At 37.7% G+C, this 14,500-nt stretch overlaps 1 protein-coding gene across 7 annotated transcripts in view; it reads right to left on the bottom strand.

Moving 5' to 3' along the window:
• Positions 1–14,500, bottom strand: part of LOC122402804 — a 183,480-nt gene that overhangs the window by 92,889 nt on the left and 76,091 nt on the right. The window contains exon 1 of one of the 7 annotated variants that reach the window (XM_043405905.1): positions 13,075–13,137. The exons of the other annotated variants lie outside the window; for them this stretch is intronic. The gene's annotated coding sequence lies outside the window, so the exon portion shown is untranslated. Of the gene's footprint in view, positions 1–13,074; positions 13,138–14,500 lie in introns of those variants that run through there. 7 annotated transcript variants of the gene reach the window in all.

The following is a 14,500-nucleotide window of genomic DNA, read 5'->3' as shown; positions in this document are numbered from 1 at the left end:
ACCATTTTTTTCCCCCCAACGTTCGCCTTTAATTACCGACGTGACCTACGTTACCGACGGGAGGGCTTGAAATTCACAAAATTCTCAAAAATTATGAAATTTTTGTCGAGATTGTGTTTGGTTTATTCTAAACAACTGATTTATTTCTATTTTAACGATAAACGTAGGTATTTCTACAAGTGTTTGGGGATTCCCCACGTTCCAATGCTACCAACTGCAATTAGTAAAAATAACTATACAATTTTCGTGAGTACGGGGGATTTTTATAAAATTCACAAAATTATGAGATTTTTAAACAACTCATTTATTTAATTAAAAAGTAGAGTGATTTAAACAAACAAATTCAATTGAATATCTGTTTTATTTACACCATTGTTGTATTTTGTAATTTTCTGATACGAAAAAGTACAAAAATACTCGATGAAATATTGACACGATGAAGTAATATAAAAAATAGATATAAAAGGAAATTGTACAAAGCTAATAAAAACCCGGGTAACAGAAATTAATTAAATAAAGGTTTCGACCACGATGTAGTGAAGATAATAAAATGTGTACCATAATAAAAAGCGAAAATAAGACGAAAATCAAGAATAGCAATTTGTTGATCGAGGCTTCGTTAAATAGTTATTAACGTTTAAAGTTCCAATTATAGAACGTTAATCTGCGTCTCACTGCGTCTCACTGCGTCTGCGCAGCGTCTCACTGCGTCTCACTGCGTCTGCGCAGCGTCTCACTGCGCAGCGTTCCGCAGACAGAACTTTAAACGTTAATAACTATTTAACGAAGCCTCAATCAACAAATTGGTATTCTTGATTTTCGTCTTATTTTGGCCCCCAGAATCCCCTATTAAAATTTTCCCCCCCACTGATGTACAAACACCCTCTATTTTAATACTTTTTGAGTCTATTATGGTCTACAACGACTGTGAGACCTCATCTATATTTTGTTTATGAATTCTATAGTTTGTAACCTGATCTATAAGCTCGAATTGAGAGCCCCAGGCCTTTAATTTTGTTAATAAATAGAATTAATTCGTTAAACACAGTGAAACTCTGTGATTCTAAGCAATCGGTGATAAATTCGGTGCTGTTATGCCCGCCGCGTGAAAAAATTACCCTAACGACACGCGTCGCTGGTTGTTACGCAAGATTGATTACGCTTTCTCCTAGCGCCTGCGAACTTCATTACACTTTTACCTGATTAACCTAGAAATGGACGCGAATTAATCCACGTTTTCCGTTCAACTTTCCTCCTATGGAGATGCCGACGAAACTTGGGACGAAATAATAGTAATCCCGGGTAATGACTCGCCACTTTCGCCGCTGATCTTGTATCTTCGGCGACGTTAATCGGGCCTGCTATCCTAATCGAGTGAAAGAAGTATGGAAAATCGTTTCTACTAACAGCGCAAAAATAAGAGAATGAATACACATTTTCACTGCATCGTACATTTTTAATCCCTTTGGTGCAAATAAACACACTATAATTGTCGCTAATTTTAGCATTAAATAAATTAATCAATCACTGACAAATGCATAAACATGATTCTTAACACTTTACCGACCGATAGCCTATTAATCGACTGTTTTACCGGCCAACGCTTACCGACCGATAGCCTATCAATCAACTGTTTTACCGACCAACGCTTACCGACCGATAGCCTATTAATCAACTGTTTTATCGGTCGGTAAAGTGTTAAAATCGACTGTTTTACCGGCCAACGCTTACCGACCGATAGCCTATCAATCAACTGTTTTACCGACCAACGCTTACCGACCGATAGCCTATTAATCAACTGTTTTATCGGTCGGTAAAGTGTTAAAAGCATCGAGAAAGAAAACTAGAAAAAGGACTCAAATCTATGATTATTCACTGTGGCGTCGCCTCCCGTGCACGCCGCCAGAGGGCTCCGCGCTCTCACAAGCGTTCTCACGACCCCTCGTGTATATACACTCCTCGAACGACTTCCCAATATCCCAGCAACGGGGGAAAACCCACCCCTGGATACTGTTACCCGCTAATTGAGCGTCCAGGGGATTTCATAATTTTCGTGTGCCACCCCCTGGTCAGATTCTTCGTTTCCCGCGTATCTGATTTCGAAGAATACCGTCCCCCCCCCCACTTCATCAATTTTCTGTTGCTCTTTCAGGTATCGCGTTTCGCGTTTCGCTTTCAATTAGGGTGTGCGTTCGACAGACTTCCTGTTACACTATCAACCCCTAGCAGAAAGTGTCCGATCGTACGCATTAATACACATCTGGACTAAAGAAATGTTTTGTGATCTGTTATTAAAATAAATATTAATAAACATAAATAAATTAACTAGAAAATGATAGAAACTTTCTTTCATCTTCAAAAATAACCTAAAAAATCAAACTATATTTTTCTCAATTTTTTTTTATATTTTTTCTTAATAATTCATATTTTTATTGATAGAATTAGTGAAACGGGAAGACTCTTTGTAGAGGGTTGTATCATCCCCTAAATATAATAATTCATATTTTTATTGATAGAATTAATGGACCACCCTGTATACATATACTTCTTCGATGAAGACATTTTTTGAAAATATCTCGAGATCCAATCATTTTTTCGCCATGGTACCCCAATCATTTTTTACGCAGAATGAACGGGAGAATCGATCTGTGTAAAAAAAAATATGCATTTCTATTTAAAGAAACGATGCAATTGTTAGTTGCACATGCACCGCTGCATCTAAAAAAAATTTGGAGGCCTACGGATGTAGTGCACTTCGAACCATTTATCTTTCTCCCTTTGGCAATTTTTCGTAAATGGAATGATGACGGAGTTGTGACTTGAAACAATTGCGTGGACCACCTTCCACAGAAACCTTCCTTATCGACGTTATTATGATCTTGATCCACTTGAAATTTCAAAGCTATCTCTCGAATTGCTCTGTCCAATAAAAATAAATAAAATTTCTCTTTATACACAGTGGACCAATAGTAGCGCCCTCTGCGCCCCCTTCTAGGTACGCTCCTGAAGGTGGCGCTAGTGTTTGGCGCTGCATTACGGTCCAAGATTGTCTTTCTGTGAATCTCACGAAGTGTTTCGACGTATTCCTTTGGAAATCCCCGCGCTGGAGAATATTGATACCAACTGTTGAGAGCAAAACTCCCCGTGGAACGTGAAACGTTGCCCGAAAGCAATTCCCTGGCACTTTCTCGAAGCGTCGCTGACCACCTAGCGGCAACACCGTGTGCACACGTACGCAATCAAGGGAACTTCTCGTTTTTTCCTCTTATTGTTGCGGTCGGGGGAGACCTTGGCCAGAAAAGGCTGCGTACGAGGAAGAACCTTCGCTTCTGTGGATGAGTCATGCGGGCGGAACGGAATCGATCGCAGTCCTGGCTTCTTCCTCGTGGATGGGATAGCCCCTCCTCTTCGTGCTCCTGTCCGAGGAACAGGTGGGACCGACGTTACGTACGAGATACAACTTTCAGATAATAATTGGATTCCTAGCATCCAACGATCTTCAGAAAAACTATACTGTCGGACGAAATCTTAGAACATTTGATGTATTTGGATATTTCCATAGGATAGAGGGTGTTCAACCACCCCTGGGAGAAATTTTAATTGGAGATTTTTGAGATTCTAGACGCCAAAATCGAGAATATCAATTTCTTGACTGAGGCTTCATTAAAAAGTTACTAAAAAATTTCAAACAATTCTGAAAAAATTATTTTTGTATCCGGGGGTCAGTTACCGTCATTTTTGGTGAATAGACATACCCTCGAAATCCTAACCATTTTCGAGAAAAAAATTCGAGAATGTGTGAAATTTTTCGACGAAATTAAAACGTTTGAAATCATATTGGAAAAATTATTTTCGATTGAAGGGGTCAATTACAATCATTTTTGGTCATTAGACATACCCCTGAAATCCTACCCATTTTCTAGAAAAAAATTCGAGAATGTGGGAAATTTGACGACGAAATTCAAAAATTTCAAATCGTTCTAGAAAAATTATTTTCGATTGAAGGGGTCAATTACAATCATTTTTGGTAGGCAGACATACCCCCGAAATCCTACGCATTTTCAAACAAAAAAATTCAAAAAGGTGTCTTTTCAACGAAAAAAAAAACTATCAATCTTCATGAATGTTTATCGTAGAATTTTGTTCAGAAACCAAACATAATTTGGGTTATATTTGGAGAGTTAAAAACATACTAAACTTGCATGTATTTCATTTAATTAACTTCCGTATACTATATTTGCTTCCTTTCCGCCATAAATGGAAGCTCAGTATATGTGTAATATCCTCCTAGGAACTTTATTTTAGTTAAAATTTCCTTCAGAGTTGGCAATGTGGCCAATATTCGTAACTTTGGCGCTCCACGCACTGTCGCGCCTCTATCGACAAACAAATGAACTATATTCGCGGGACCGCCACAACCGTAGCCATTTTTTCTCTCTATATAATTTCAATCTAAAGCCTGTTCCTTTTTTATAAACTTTACACCACGTTGTCAACCATCGATCAAATAAATATACATATAAACACACCCACTATTCTATTGATCAGTGTTTTTCGTTAATAATTCAAAAACGAAGCTCCATCCGACATTTTTGCAAAGGAAATTGTTGTCCAGAATCATCTCAGCTACCCCCCATTTCCGGTTCTTACACTATTTACGGGACACCCTGTATATATACTCGAGTATGAATTGTTTTAGATTCACTGTTAAAAGTTTCGTGACCCATATGTGGGTCACGCGACAGTCAGTGTTAAAGAAACGCTCAAAAAAATAAAAAAAATTGGTATAATATATATAATAATATATATATATATATTGAAAAACGAGGTTTCAGTATTTTTCTCAAAATATCAATAAATCAGCAATTTTTTCCACCGTGACCCATATGTGGGTCACGCGACAGTCAGTGTTAAAGAAACGCTCAAAAAAAAAAAAATTGGTATAATATATATATATATATTGAAAAACGAGGTTTGAGTATTTTTCTCAAAATATCAATAAATCAGCAATTTTTCCCCCCGTGACCCATATGTGGGTCACGCGACAGTCAGTGTTAAAGAAACGCTCATTGGTATAATATATATATATATATATATATTGAAAAACGAGGTTTGAGTATTTTTCTCAAAATATCAATAAATCAGCAATTTTTTCTTTCGTGACCCATATGTGGGTCACGCGACAGTCAGTGTTAAAGAAACGCTCAAAAAAAAAAAAAATTGGTATAATATATATATATATATATTGAAAAACGAGGTTTGAGTATTTTTCTCAAAATATCAATAAATCAGCAATTTTTTCCCCCGTGACCCATATGTGGGTCACGCGACAGTCAGTGTTAAAGAAACGCTCAAAAAAAAAAAAAATTGGTATAATATATATATATATATTGAAAAACGAGGTTTGAGTATTTTTCTCAAAATATCAATAAATCAGCAATTTTTTTTTTCGTGACCCATATGTGGGTCACGATTTTTTTTTAGCGTTTCTTTAACATTTTGACTGTCGCGTGACCCACATATGGGTCACGGAACTGTTAACAGCGAAACTAAAACAATTTATTTTCAAGTTGAAATATCAAAGAAAATCAATTTTAATAGGCTTCCGTAAATTTGAACGAGATTACCAAAGTAACTAGAAGGACAACTTGTATATATCTTTATAGTAATAAACGCTGTAGCGATGAGTTTGCAGCGCCATCTGCAATAGACGCTCCACGCTCTCCTTTCGCGTGAAATATTACCGAACGTAGATATATATTATTACATATACCTCGTTCGTGTTAATAAATTGCTATTGTTATTAGCTAGCGTGCACTATTTCCGGCTAACGAACATATTTGGTACACAAAACTCGAAATATTGAATTCCACGCGGAAGAACGCGATTAAGGAGCACAAAAGATTGAAAATTATACCTGGTCATCGACGAGTGAGGTTATGTCCGATCGCTTCGGAATTCTAGTTCTCTAATTCGAGACGTCCGTAGCTGGGGGGCTACAACGTAACACGGGAACACCCGATTGTTATTACATTCCGTTCATCGCAATCTTCGCGAACGGCCACGGAGATCGCTACGTGATCAGGAAAGGGAGAACGGTGGTTGCTGCGTTAGCGATGTCTCGCTAACAGTCCACTTGAGTCAACAGACGACTGATTGTTAGGGCAAACACACACTGGCACGCCAGCCAAGTCGCTGGTTACGAGCTGGTTCGTTCCCTCGTCTATATGTACGCGTTTTCTCTTTGTGTGCCTCTCCACGGTTTATCTACGCGGTTTATCGAAGAAGAGGCCTCCGGGACTCGTTTCTTCTCCCGTCTCTTGAGAAGTCAGTCGAAAAGCAGTCGTGCCCGTTTCGTCGTGACGTATATCAGTTTTCGAACGTTTTCTCGTCGCTTTTTGCGGGAACGCCATATGCGTATCGTATTTTCAGATGGCGCTCGATTCTTCGACACTTTCTTGGCTCGTCGATGGCGACGAAAAGACATCTTTGGCGGTGCACGTTCAACTTTTTAGCAATTTAGAATTCTAAACATTCTTAACACGAGAACTACCAACACTTATGATGTATTTATTTATGACATCAGTATTTCACTTTTGGAATGCTAGTTTATTTGGCGGATAAATTACGGTTTAAACAACACGACGTTCGGAACGAAATGTAACCTATTGAACAACTGGAGCTTCTGACATTGACTCATAGAGGCGCTCGCGTCGTTACATGCATTAACAATTTTTACGAAAGAAATTAAAATGATAGATGTAGAAATGTATAATGCAGTCGAAATAAATGTTTATTTAATCCCTCATAGAAAATGAATTAGGCACATTATACATTTTATTTAAAGCAATTATTCAATGAAATTTAAATTGTTATTGTTTTTTTTTTTATTAACAATTTAAAAAATTCGAAATTTTTGCGTTTTCTTGCTAGTTTTTGACGAATACTTTTATTTAAAGCAATTATTCAATGAAATTTAAATTGTTATTGTTTTTTTTTTATTGACGATTTAGAAAGTTCCAAATTTTTGCGTTTTTTTGCACTTTTTAACGAATACCTTTTCCAAAATATTAAAACGAAATTCGAAACGATGGCGGGGATACGTTTTTCATGGAACGTGACCAAGCATTCGGGCAAGTCGCTTAACAGTAAAACACTCGAATCTGCTTCGTGTTGTCGAATAAATGCTTCATGCAAAAAAGTGCAATTATAATGGGAAAAAAAAAAAAAACTAGGCAGTGTGTACCGTAAGTAACATTCCTGATATTTATTTAGAACGTGTCAAATTTGTTCACTTTTAATAGTCAAAATTTTAAACAAAAATATAAAATTCAATTCTTTTCTAAAATTTAATGACACAAATGTCTTAGATAAATATAAAACTTATTGTATCGAAAATCAAAGGTCAATATTTTTTTATACATACAAATTTTTGGGAATAAATCTGTAGAAAAATTAAATTAATAGGTTGGCTGTACAATTATAATTGGCGTACCCCTTGGTACATGGCCCAAGGGTTGAAAAGGGCCCCAGTTCTGTTCGACGCTCTCGAGAAGGACAGAAGCATATAAAAACCGAAGCGTGTATTTGAAATAAAGTATTTGTGAACGCAATCGCATTAAGTGTATATTTGAAGACTCTCCCAGCAGATACATATCCACCACAGCTGCATAGATCTCAGCGACCTCTCTCGTTGCACCGATCTCCCTTTTCGTCCCGCCAGCCAGGTGAAAGCAGAAATTTCTCGCGAACAGAGGGTGACGTGTACACGTTCGTTGCGACTCGATGACTTTTCCAGATAAACCCTGGCCAAGGGGACAGCGGGATTGAAATTCCTCGCGTCGCGTTCGCTTCCGTCGCTCCTCGATTCGCGTTCATTACTCTCCACATCGTTTCTTCCTTTCGTTACCCTTTTAACGCTAGGAGTTGGACAAATTTTTTTTATCGTTACTCCATACAAGCTATACCACCCTTTAACGACCAAATTTTCTTGGTACATGTAACTAAATAAAAAAAAGATATTTTTATAGGGTCTCTCAGCATCGATGCTTTAATACAAAATGAAAGAAGTATTTTTTAGCGACGATACAATGGCTTTGCCAAAAGAGGGGGAGAGAGTTGTTGCGTCGCCTCCCGTGCTCGCCGCCAGAGGGCTCCGCGCTCTCACAAGCGCGAGACCGATCCCTCGTGTATATACACTCCTCGAACGACTTCCCAATATCCCAATCGTCTAAGGCAGGGCCTGCTAGAGAGCCTTACTGACGAGTTCACTGGCAGCGCAGCAGCGCCACAATACAACCGGAAGTGAGCTGATTTTGCATGAAAAAACAAATTGAAAATGAAGAATAAAATGTTGGGTGCATATTCCATCATATGTTTCCTGATCCAACGGTTTCTATTATTATCGTTTACTTTTATAAATTCATTTATCATATTATTTAACATCAAAATCTGATATTAAACGCTGAGTGAAGTACCTAGAGTTGCACCATAACGTTTTCCTTTTTGTTTCAATTGTTACTAAACGTATAAAAAAGTGTAAATACACCGTAAAATTCAACGAGGTCCGTGTATCCATTGAATATCGTTATTAAATTACACGAGCCTAATTCCATTAAAAGGTACTCTCCCTCATTAACGAAGACAAAGTAAACAGAAAAGTAACTCTTCTCTCGAGCCTAGCCGCGGAGCACTTTCGATTTTAATGAAATTTTCTGAGACTTCCACAAAAATAGTATAATTTTCAAGTATGAATTGCATAATTTTCGCTACATATATATATATATAATCGAGAATGAATTGTTTTAGTTTCACTGTTAAAAGTTTCGTGACCCACATATGGGTCACGATTTTTTTTTTGGAGCGTTTCTTTAACACTGACTGTCGCGTGACCCACATATGGGTCACGAATTTTTTTTTGAGCGTTTCTTTAACACTGACTGCCACGTGACCCACATATGGGTCACGATTTTTTTTTTGAGCGTTTCTTTAACACTGACCGTCACGTGACCCACATATGAGGCACGAATTTTTTTTTGAGCGTTTCTTTAACACTGACTGCCACGTGACCCACATATGGGTCACAGAACTGTTAACAGTGAAACTAAAACAATGAATTCCCGAGTTAAAATGTCAAAGAAAATGAATTTTAATAGGCTTCCGTAAATTTTCACGAGATCACCAAAGTAACTAGAAGGACAACTATTAAGTTGTGTAGTTTACAACTGAAAGTTTTCGTAAACAATTTTAGGATTTCAGAGACAGTCGACGCGTTGACGCGTACAATTTTACACAATCGTGAATATTTCTCTTGGAAGTGAACACGTAAACATGTAAAATGGCGGAGAAACTTGTGTTTTTTACTAGAAAAATAACTAGATTCGGTGGGGAATTTTTCTCCGGTGGACCGAGGCGGTCGAAAACACGCGGTCCGGCACTGACGCGAACGAAATGCGCCGTTAGAATGGTCGACCCTTAAGCTGGGACCTAAACCAGGCCCGTGGGGCCCACAAGGCCCCGGGCGAGAAGGTCGAGGAGGGCAGACCACTACCTACGAACTGAAACACCATTCTCCATTCCTTTCCAACCGAATATTCCACCTCTCTTTTTCCCCTGTTCTTTCTTTTTCTCGCTTATTCGCCCCCTAGTCACGGATCGTCCGTCAGTGGTGCTCATTTCTCGCCGCCAAATGGACCAGCTCAACCCTTTGCACTCTGAATTATATTTCGATTTTGTTTTATTTAAAATTTACGTTCACTAAAAAATAGAGCAATTTAAACGAACGGAGGAACAAATGAATTCAATTAAATATCTATTTTATTTATAAATTCAATCGAATATCTGTTTTATTTACATTGTTGTTGTATTTTCTAATTTTCAAGTGTGTGTCTTTGGGTTGGACCTGTAAAAAGGTCAAGGTTTTCTCCGGGGGAAAATTGAAATTTTGAAATTTCAAATAGAAATTTGGAAAGATTCTGGGCGCCCAAATGTCCAGAATCAGTTATTATAAATCAGTCATGGAATAAGTTATTCTCCCTATAAAACCTTGCAACGCAACTTGGATGAACGTGAATTTTGTAAACAAAATGAGAACCCCTGCGACGAACGGGGCCCCCGGAGCTAGACGAGATGAAAGAGATCGTGATAGGATGACGTGGACGAGGATGCTTCGCCGCCAGAGAAGGCAGATGCCCACTATAGTAATACAGAGAGCCTGAACAGAGAAGGAACACGGGGAGTTGATGAAAGAAAAGGAGGAAAAGCAACATCGAAAGAGCTAAACGTAGGAAAAGAGTGGGAAGGAGAGTGGAGAAGAAGCTGGTGAAAAACTGGTGGAGGGGGAAAGAGGGACGAGAAATGCGGAACAGAGATGGGAGAGAGGGAGATGGAACTGGATAGATACAATGAAAGTGAAAGAGATGGAGCTTGAGAGGGAGGGGGGGGAGTGAAGGGGAGGGGTGAAAGCAGCCTGGAGCTAGGCACAGCATTCCAGGACTCTTCGTCCCTTTGCCAGGATCAGGGTCAACATCAGGATTGTTCAATGGATAAGCGGACCTCTGGGCATCCCCTCGCTGCATCGACCGTGCAAACTGCAGGGTCGAATTGAGTTTCTTCGATCATCGAGAAAGCAACAGAGTTGCTCTACTAGACACCATTCTTCTGTGAATTCACGAAAAATTCGCTTTCACTGCAGTTTCAAATTCAATTTTTCAAAATATAAATGCCCCAATTTCTCTGCTTATGCTATAATTTCCACTCACTTTGTCTCTTTTTGTTGTTATTATCGGGAGTACCAAGATAAAGCCATGTGTCGGTAAAGCAGAGCAGAGTAATCGAACGCCACCTATTGGATCTCGTATGGTACTAACGTCTCAGAATGTACTAACTGTAACACGTGTCATACGACTTTGTCCTTCTTGTTGGTTAAATTAAATACTATATATTAGTTATTAATAAACGTTTGTTAAAATAATATACTGCGCAATTAAGTTTCAACAGTTATGAATACTAGATTCATACAGCAGTTATTAACACATTACCGACCGATAGCCTATCAATCAACTGTTTTACCGGCCAACGCTTACCGACCGATAGCCGATTTATCAACCGTTACCGGTCGGTAAAGTGTTTAAAGAAACACACAAAAGTAGGTATGAATATAGTAGTGTAACTATTATGCTCTTAAGTTTTAGGGTGATCACTCAGAAAACTTGTAAGACTGTCGATACGTCAGTGAGTAGAGTTTCAAGTGTTGAATGAGGTTGTGTTTAATATTTAAATGTTGTCTATATATATTTATTTATTTAATCAGTTTCTATGTAGGGGGACCTGATATTTTCTAACGATAATAAGATTCAGCCATTGGTAGAGCAAGCTTTACAAAACCAGCGAAACCCTTTTTTGGAAAAATTTGAATGCTGGATTCTGGGGGTCAAAATAAGACGAAAGTGAAGAATACTAATTTGTCGATCGAGGCTTCGTTAAAAAGTTATTAACGTTTAAAGTTCGGTCTGTGGAACGCTGCGCAGTGAGACGCTGCGCAGACGCCGAGTGAGACGCTGCGCTGCGCTGCGCAGGCGCAGGTTGCCATTCTACAGGCGGAACTTTGAACGTTAATAACTTTTTAACGAAGCCTCAATCAACAAATTGGTATTCGTGATTTTCGTCTTATTTTTGCCTCTAGAATCTCTCATTAAAATTTTCCCCAGATCGAACACCCTTTATAATGAGTACATAATCAAGTTTGTTTGAATAATAAAATTCACTTGGAAAATCAAGATTGATTTAATTAAAAACAATTCCAAGCTAATCCTCGACATCAGTTGTATTTTTAGTATTTTCAAGTAATTGGACACCCCTAACTCTGATGAATGATAAATTCAGGGATGATCGAACACCCTTTATTTTTTTAAAAGTTTCTATCTTCAGAAAATGCAAGAAATACGTCGTTTGATTGCACGAGATGGTAAAGATTCTTAAATTGTACGTCCAATTATAAAAATTCCCTTTGTAGATGTCTGCCTCAGTCATGTAACAACTCACGGAGGTGTGATTAATCTGATCCAGATAGGTAATCTCGTTCGTTAATACCTGGTAGTTATTAAAAGAAACAGCCAGCTGAGATAACAGATTCGGAGAAAACCTGAGAACAACGAGCTCTTGCTCTTCGACGAAGTGTTAATAAAGTTCTATCGTCGTGTTATAATTAAAATCTGTCGAGAAAAAAAAAGAGTGTCGTAATACTCGACGTCAATCGACAAACTTTCGCTCGTTAAAATTCTCTACGTTTTACTATACGAGTTTTCCTACACATTTGCAATAAATTAAGTTGTTTCAAGACGTTCAAAGTTTTGCTCAAAGTGTCACTGGCATCTCCAGATTAATAACATGCAAGATTCATATTTTGGAGGAATGGATTTCCCGTTATTATATTTTTAAGGAAGGCATCCTTAGTCAGTTTGAATGTGGCGCGTGAGTGGTATGTCGCGATCTCCATAGGTGGCGCTAGAGTGACGAGTCGAGGGAGATGCGCCACGAGGGTAAATGCGACATTTATAAGTATACAAATACAACATAGATTGCATAACAAATTTTTTCATTTAACATTTACGTATAATTTTTAATAATACATTTATTAACTACACTAGAAGCCAGATACCATTTAATATAAAAAAAAACTAACAAAATAAGTTGATTTTTAAAGCTCATATTGCACTATTAATAACATAAAATAATTGTTTTCGTTATTAACAATTAAAAAGACAATAATTTTTGAATCTTCTGTTAAAATTGTTATCATCACATACATATACACATTCTAATGAATATTTCAAAATTTTTCTTTCTTACAAATCATATCAACATTCAATCGGTTCCACAGTATGTTTAATAAATTGAAATTGGGAAAAAAAAAATTCTAATGAACTACTTGCGGCAGCCAAAAATGTACTACAAATAAAATGTGGCCACAGTGAGGGCCAGTATGATGTTATAATATCTATTATCACGACTACCAACGCATTCAGAAAACATAAAATGAAATTTGAAGGAACAACATGTACAAGGCAAAATTACCTGAATATTATAGTAGATTAGAGAGGTTTATAAACGCGCTGCTTGCCACAGCGACGTGTGAACTCTCGTTAGCAGATTCTGAAAGAAATGACAATTTTCACGATTTCGTAATACTCGATAGAATTTAGTGAATTATTTATTAGGACGCTAAATATAAACATATCATATATAACGTTGAACAATATTAATAAAAATTACTATTACATTATATTGAACAAAAATGAACCAAATTCGTAACGAATTTTTCATGATGATGCAACGACAAACACTGGGTCAATTTTGACCCGTATTGAATTTTATGTTTCATCAAATTTGGGATCATAATTAACGCGATTGCGTATCATTTCGAAGATATGGGCTTAAAAATTAGACGTTTGTTCACATTCTGCAAGTAATATGCACGCCGTAGCGTACGATGAACGTGTCTATCGTTCCGAGTTCATCGTATAATAGCGATGATGTAATTCTGAAATGCCTGCGTTCCTCCAACACGCACGTTGCATTAGAAATTATTGCGTGGAAAACGAATGGTTGCACTAAAACATCGAATTTTATCCTACGTAGATTTGAAGTGATTACCATGACTCTTAGCCTCGAGAGAACCTTCAGTTTCAAGCCTACAAAATCAATCAAATACCTTTCTTTTATTTTTAACACTCTTGAAACGTGTAAAACACACCAGAAAACGAATTCTTTGAAATTTTATGTCACAAACTCTTGAATACAGTGATCTCTACGTAAAGAGAATATATTTAAATTCAACACTATCAAAGAAAGCTTGGCCTAAAACGTTTGATTTTCACCTTCTAATCAATTCGACTGACTTCTGTTATCTATCTATACTATTATACTGGCTGATTTCTTTTCGATCCTCGACGATCCTGATCTAACAGTTTGCTTCGAGACTCCGCCATCTTTCGTCCCAAATCGAGACACTCGGCCACTTTCAACGATTACACTGCTCAAACGACTGAAAGTTTACTATTGTATAAAGAGAGATCCGATTTTTATGTTCGCGCAAAACTCAAGACCTATTGAACCGATCTTCCTCAAATTTTGACACGTTAGGTCTGGAATAAGTCTGAATTAAGTTTGGGTTAGGTCTGAATTAAGTCTGGGTTAGGTCTGGGTTAGGTCTGAATTAAGTCTGGGTTAGGTCTGGGTTAGGTCTGGGTTAGGTCTGAATTAAGTCTGGGTTAGGTCTGGGTTAGGTCTGAATTAAGTCTAGGTTAGGTCTGGGTTAGGTCTGAATTAAGTCTGGGTTAGGTCTGGGTTAGGTCTGAATTAAGTCTGGGTTAGGTCTGGGTTAGGTCTGGGTTAGGTCTGAATTAAGTCTGGGTTAGGTCTGGGTTAGGTCTGAATTAAATTTGGGTTAGGTCTGGGTTAGGTCTGAATTAAGTCTGGGTTAGGTCTGGGTTAGGTCTGG

Source organism: Colletes gigas, unplaced genomic scaffold, assembly GCF_013123115.1.
Source record: "Colletes gigas isolate AHSC1104 unplaced genomic scaffold, ASM1312311v1 Colletes_gigas_Sc00040, whole genome shotgun sequence".
Classification (NCBI taxonomy): Eukaryota; Metazoa; Arthropoda; class Insecta; order Hymenoptera; family Colletidae; genus Colletes; species Colletes gigas.
This window is presented reverse-complemented; position numbering and strand designations above follow the sequence as displayed.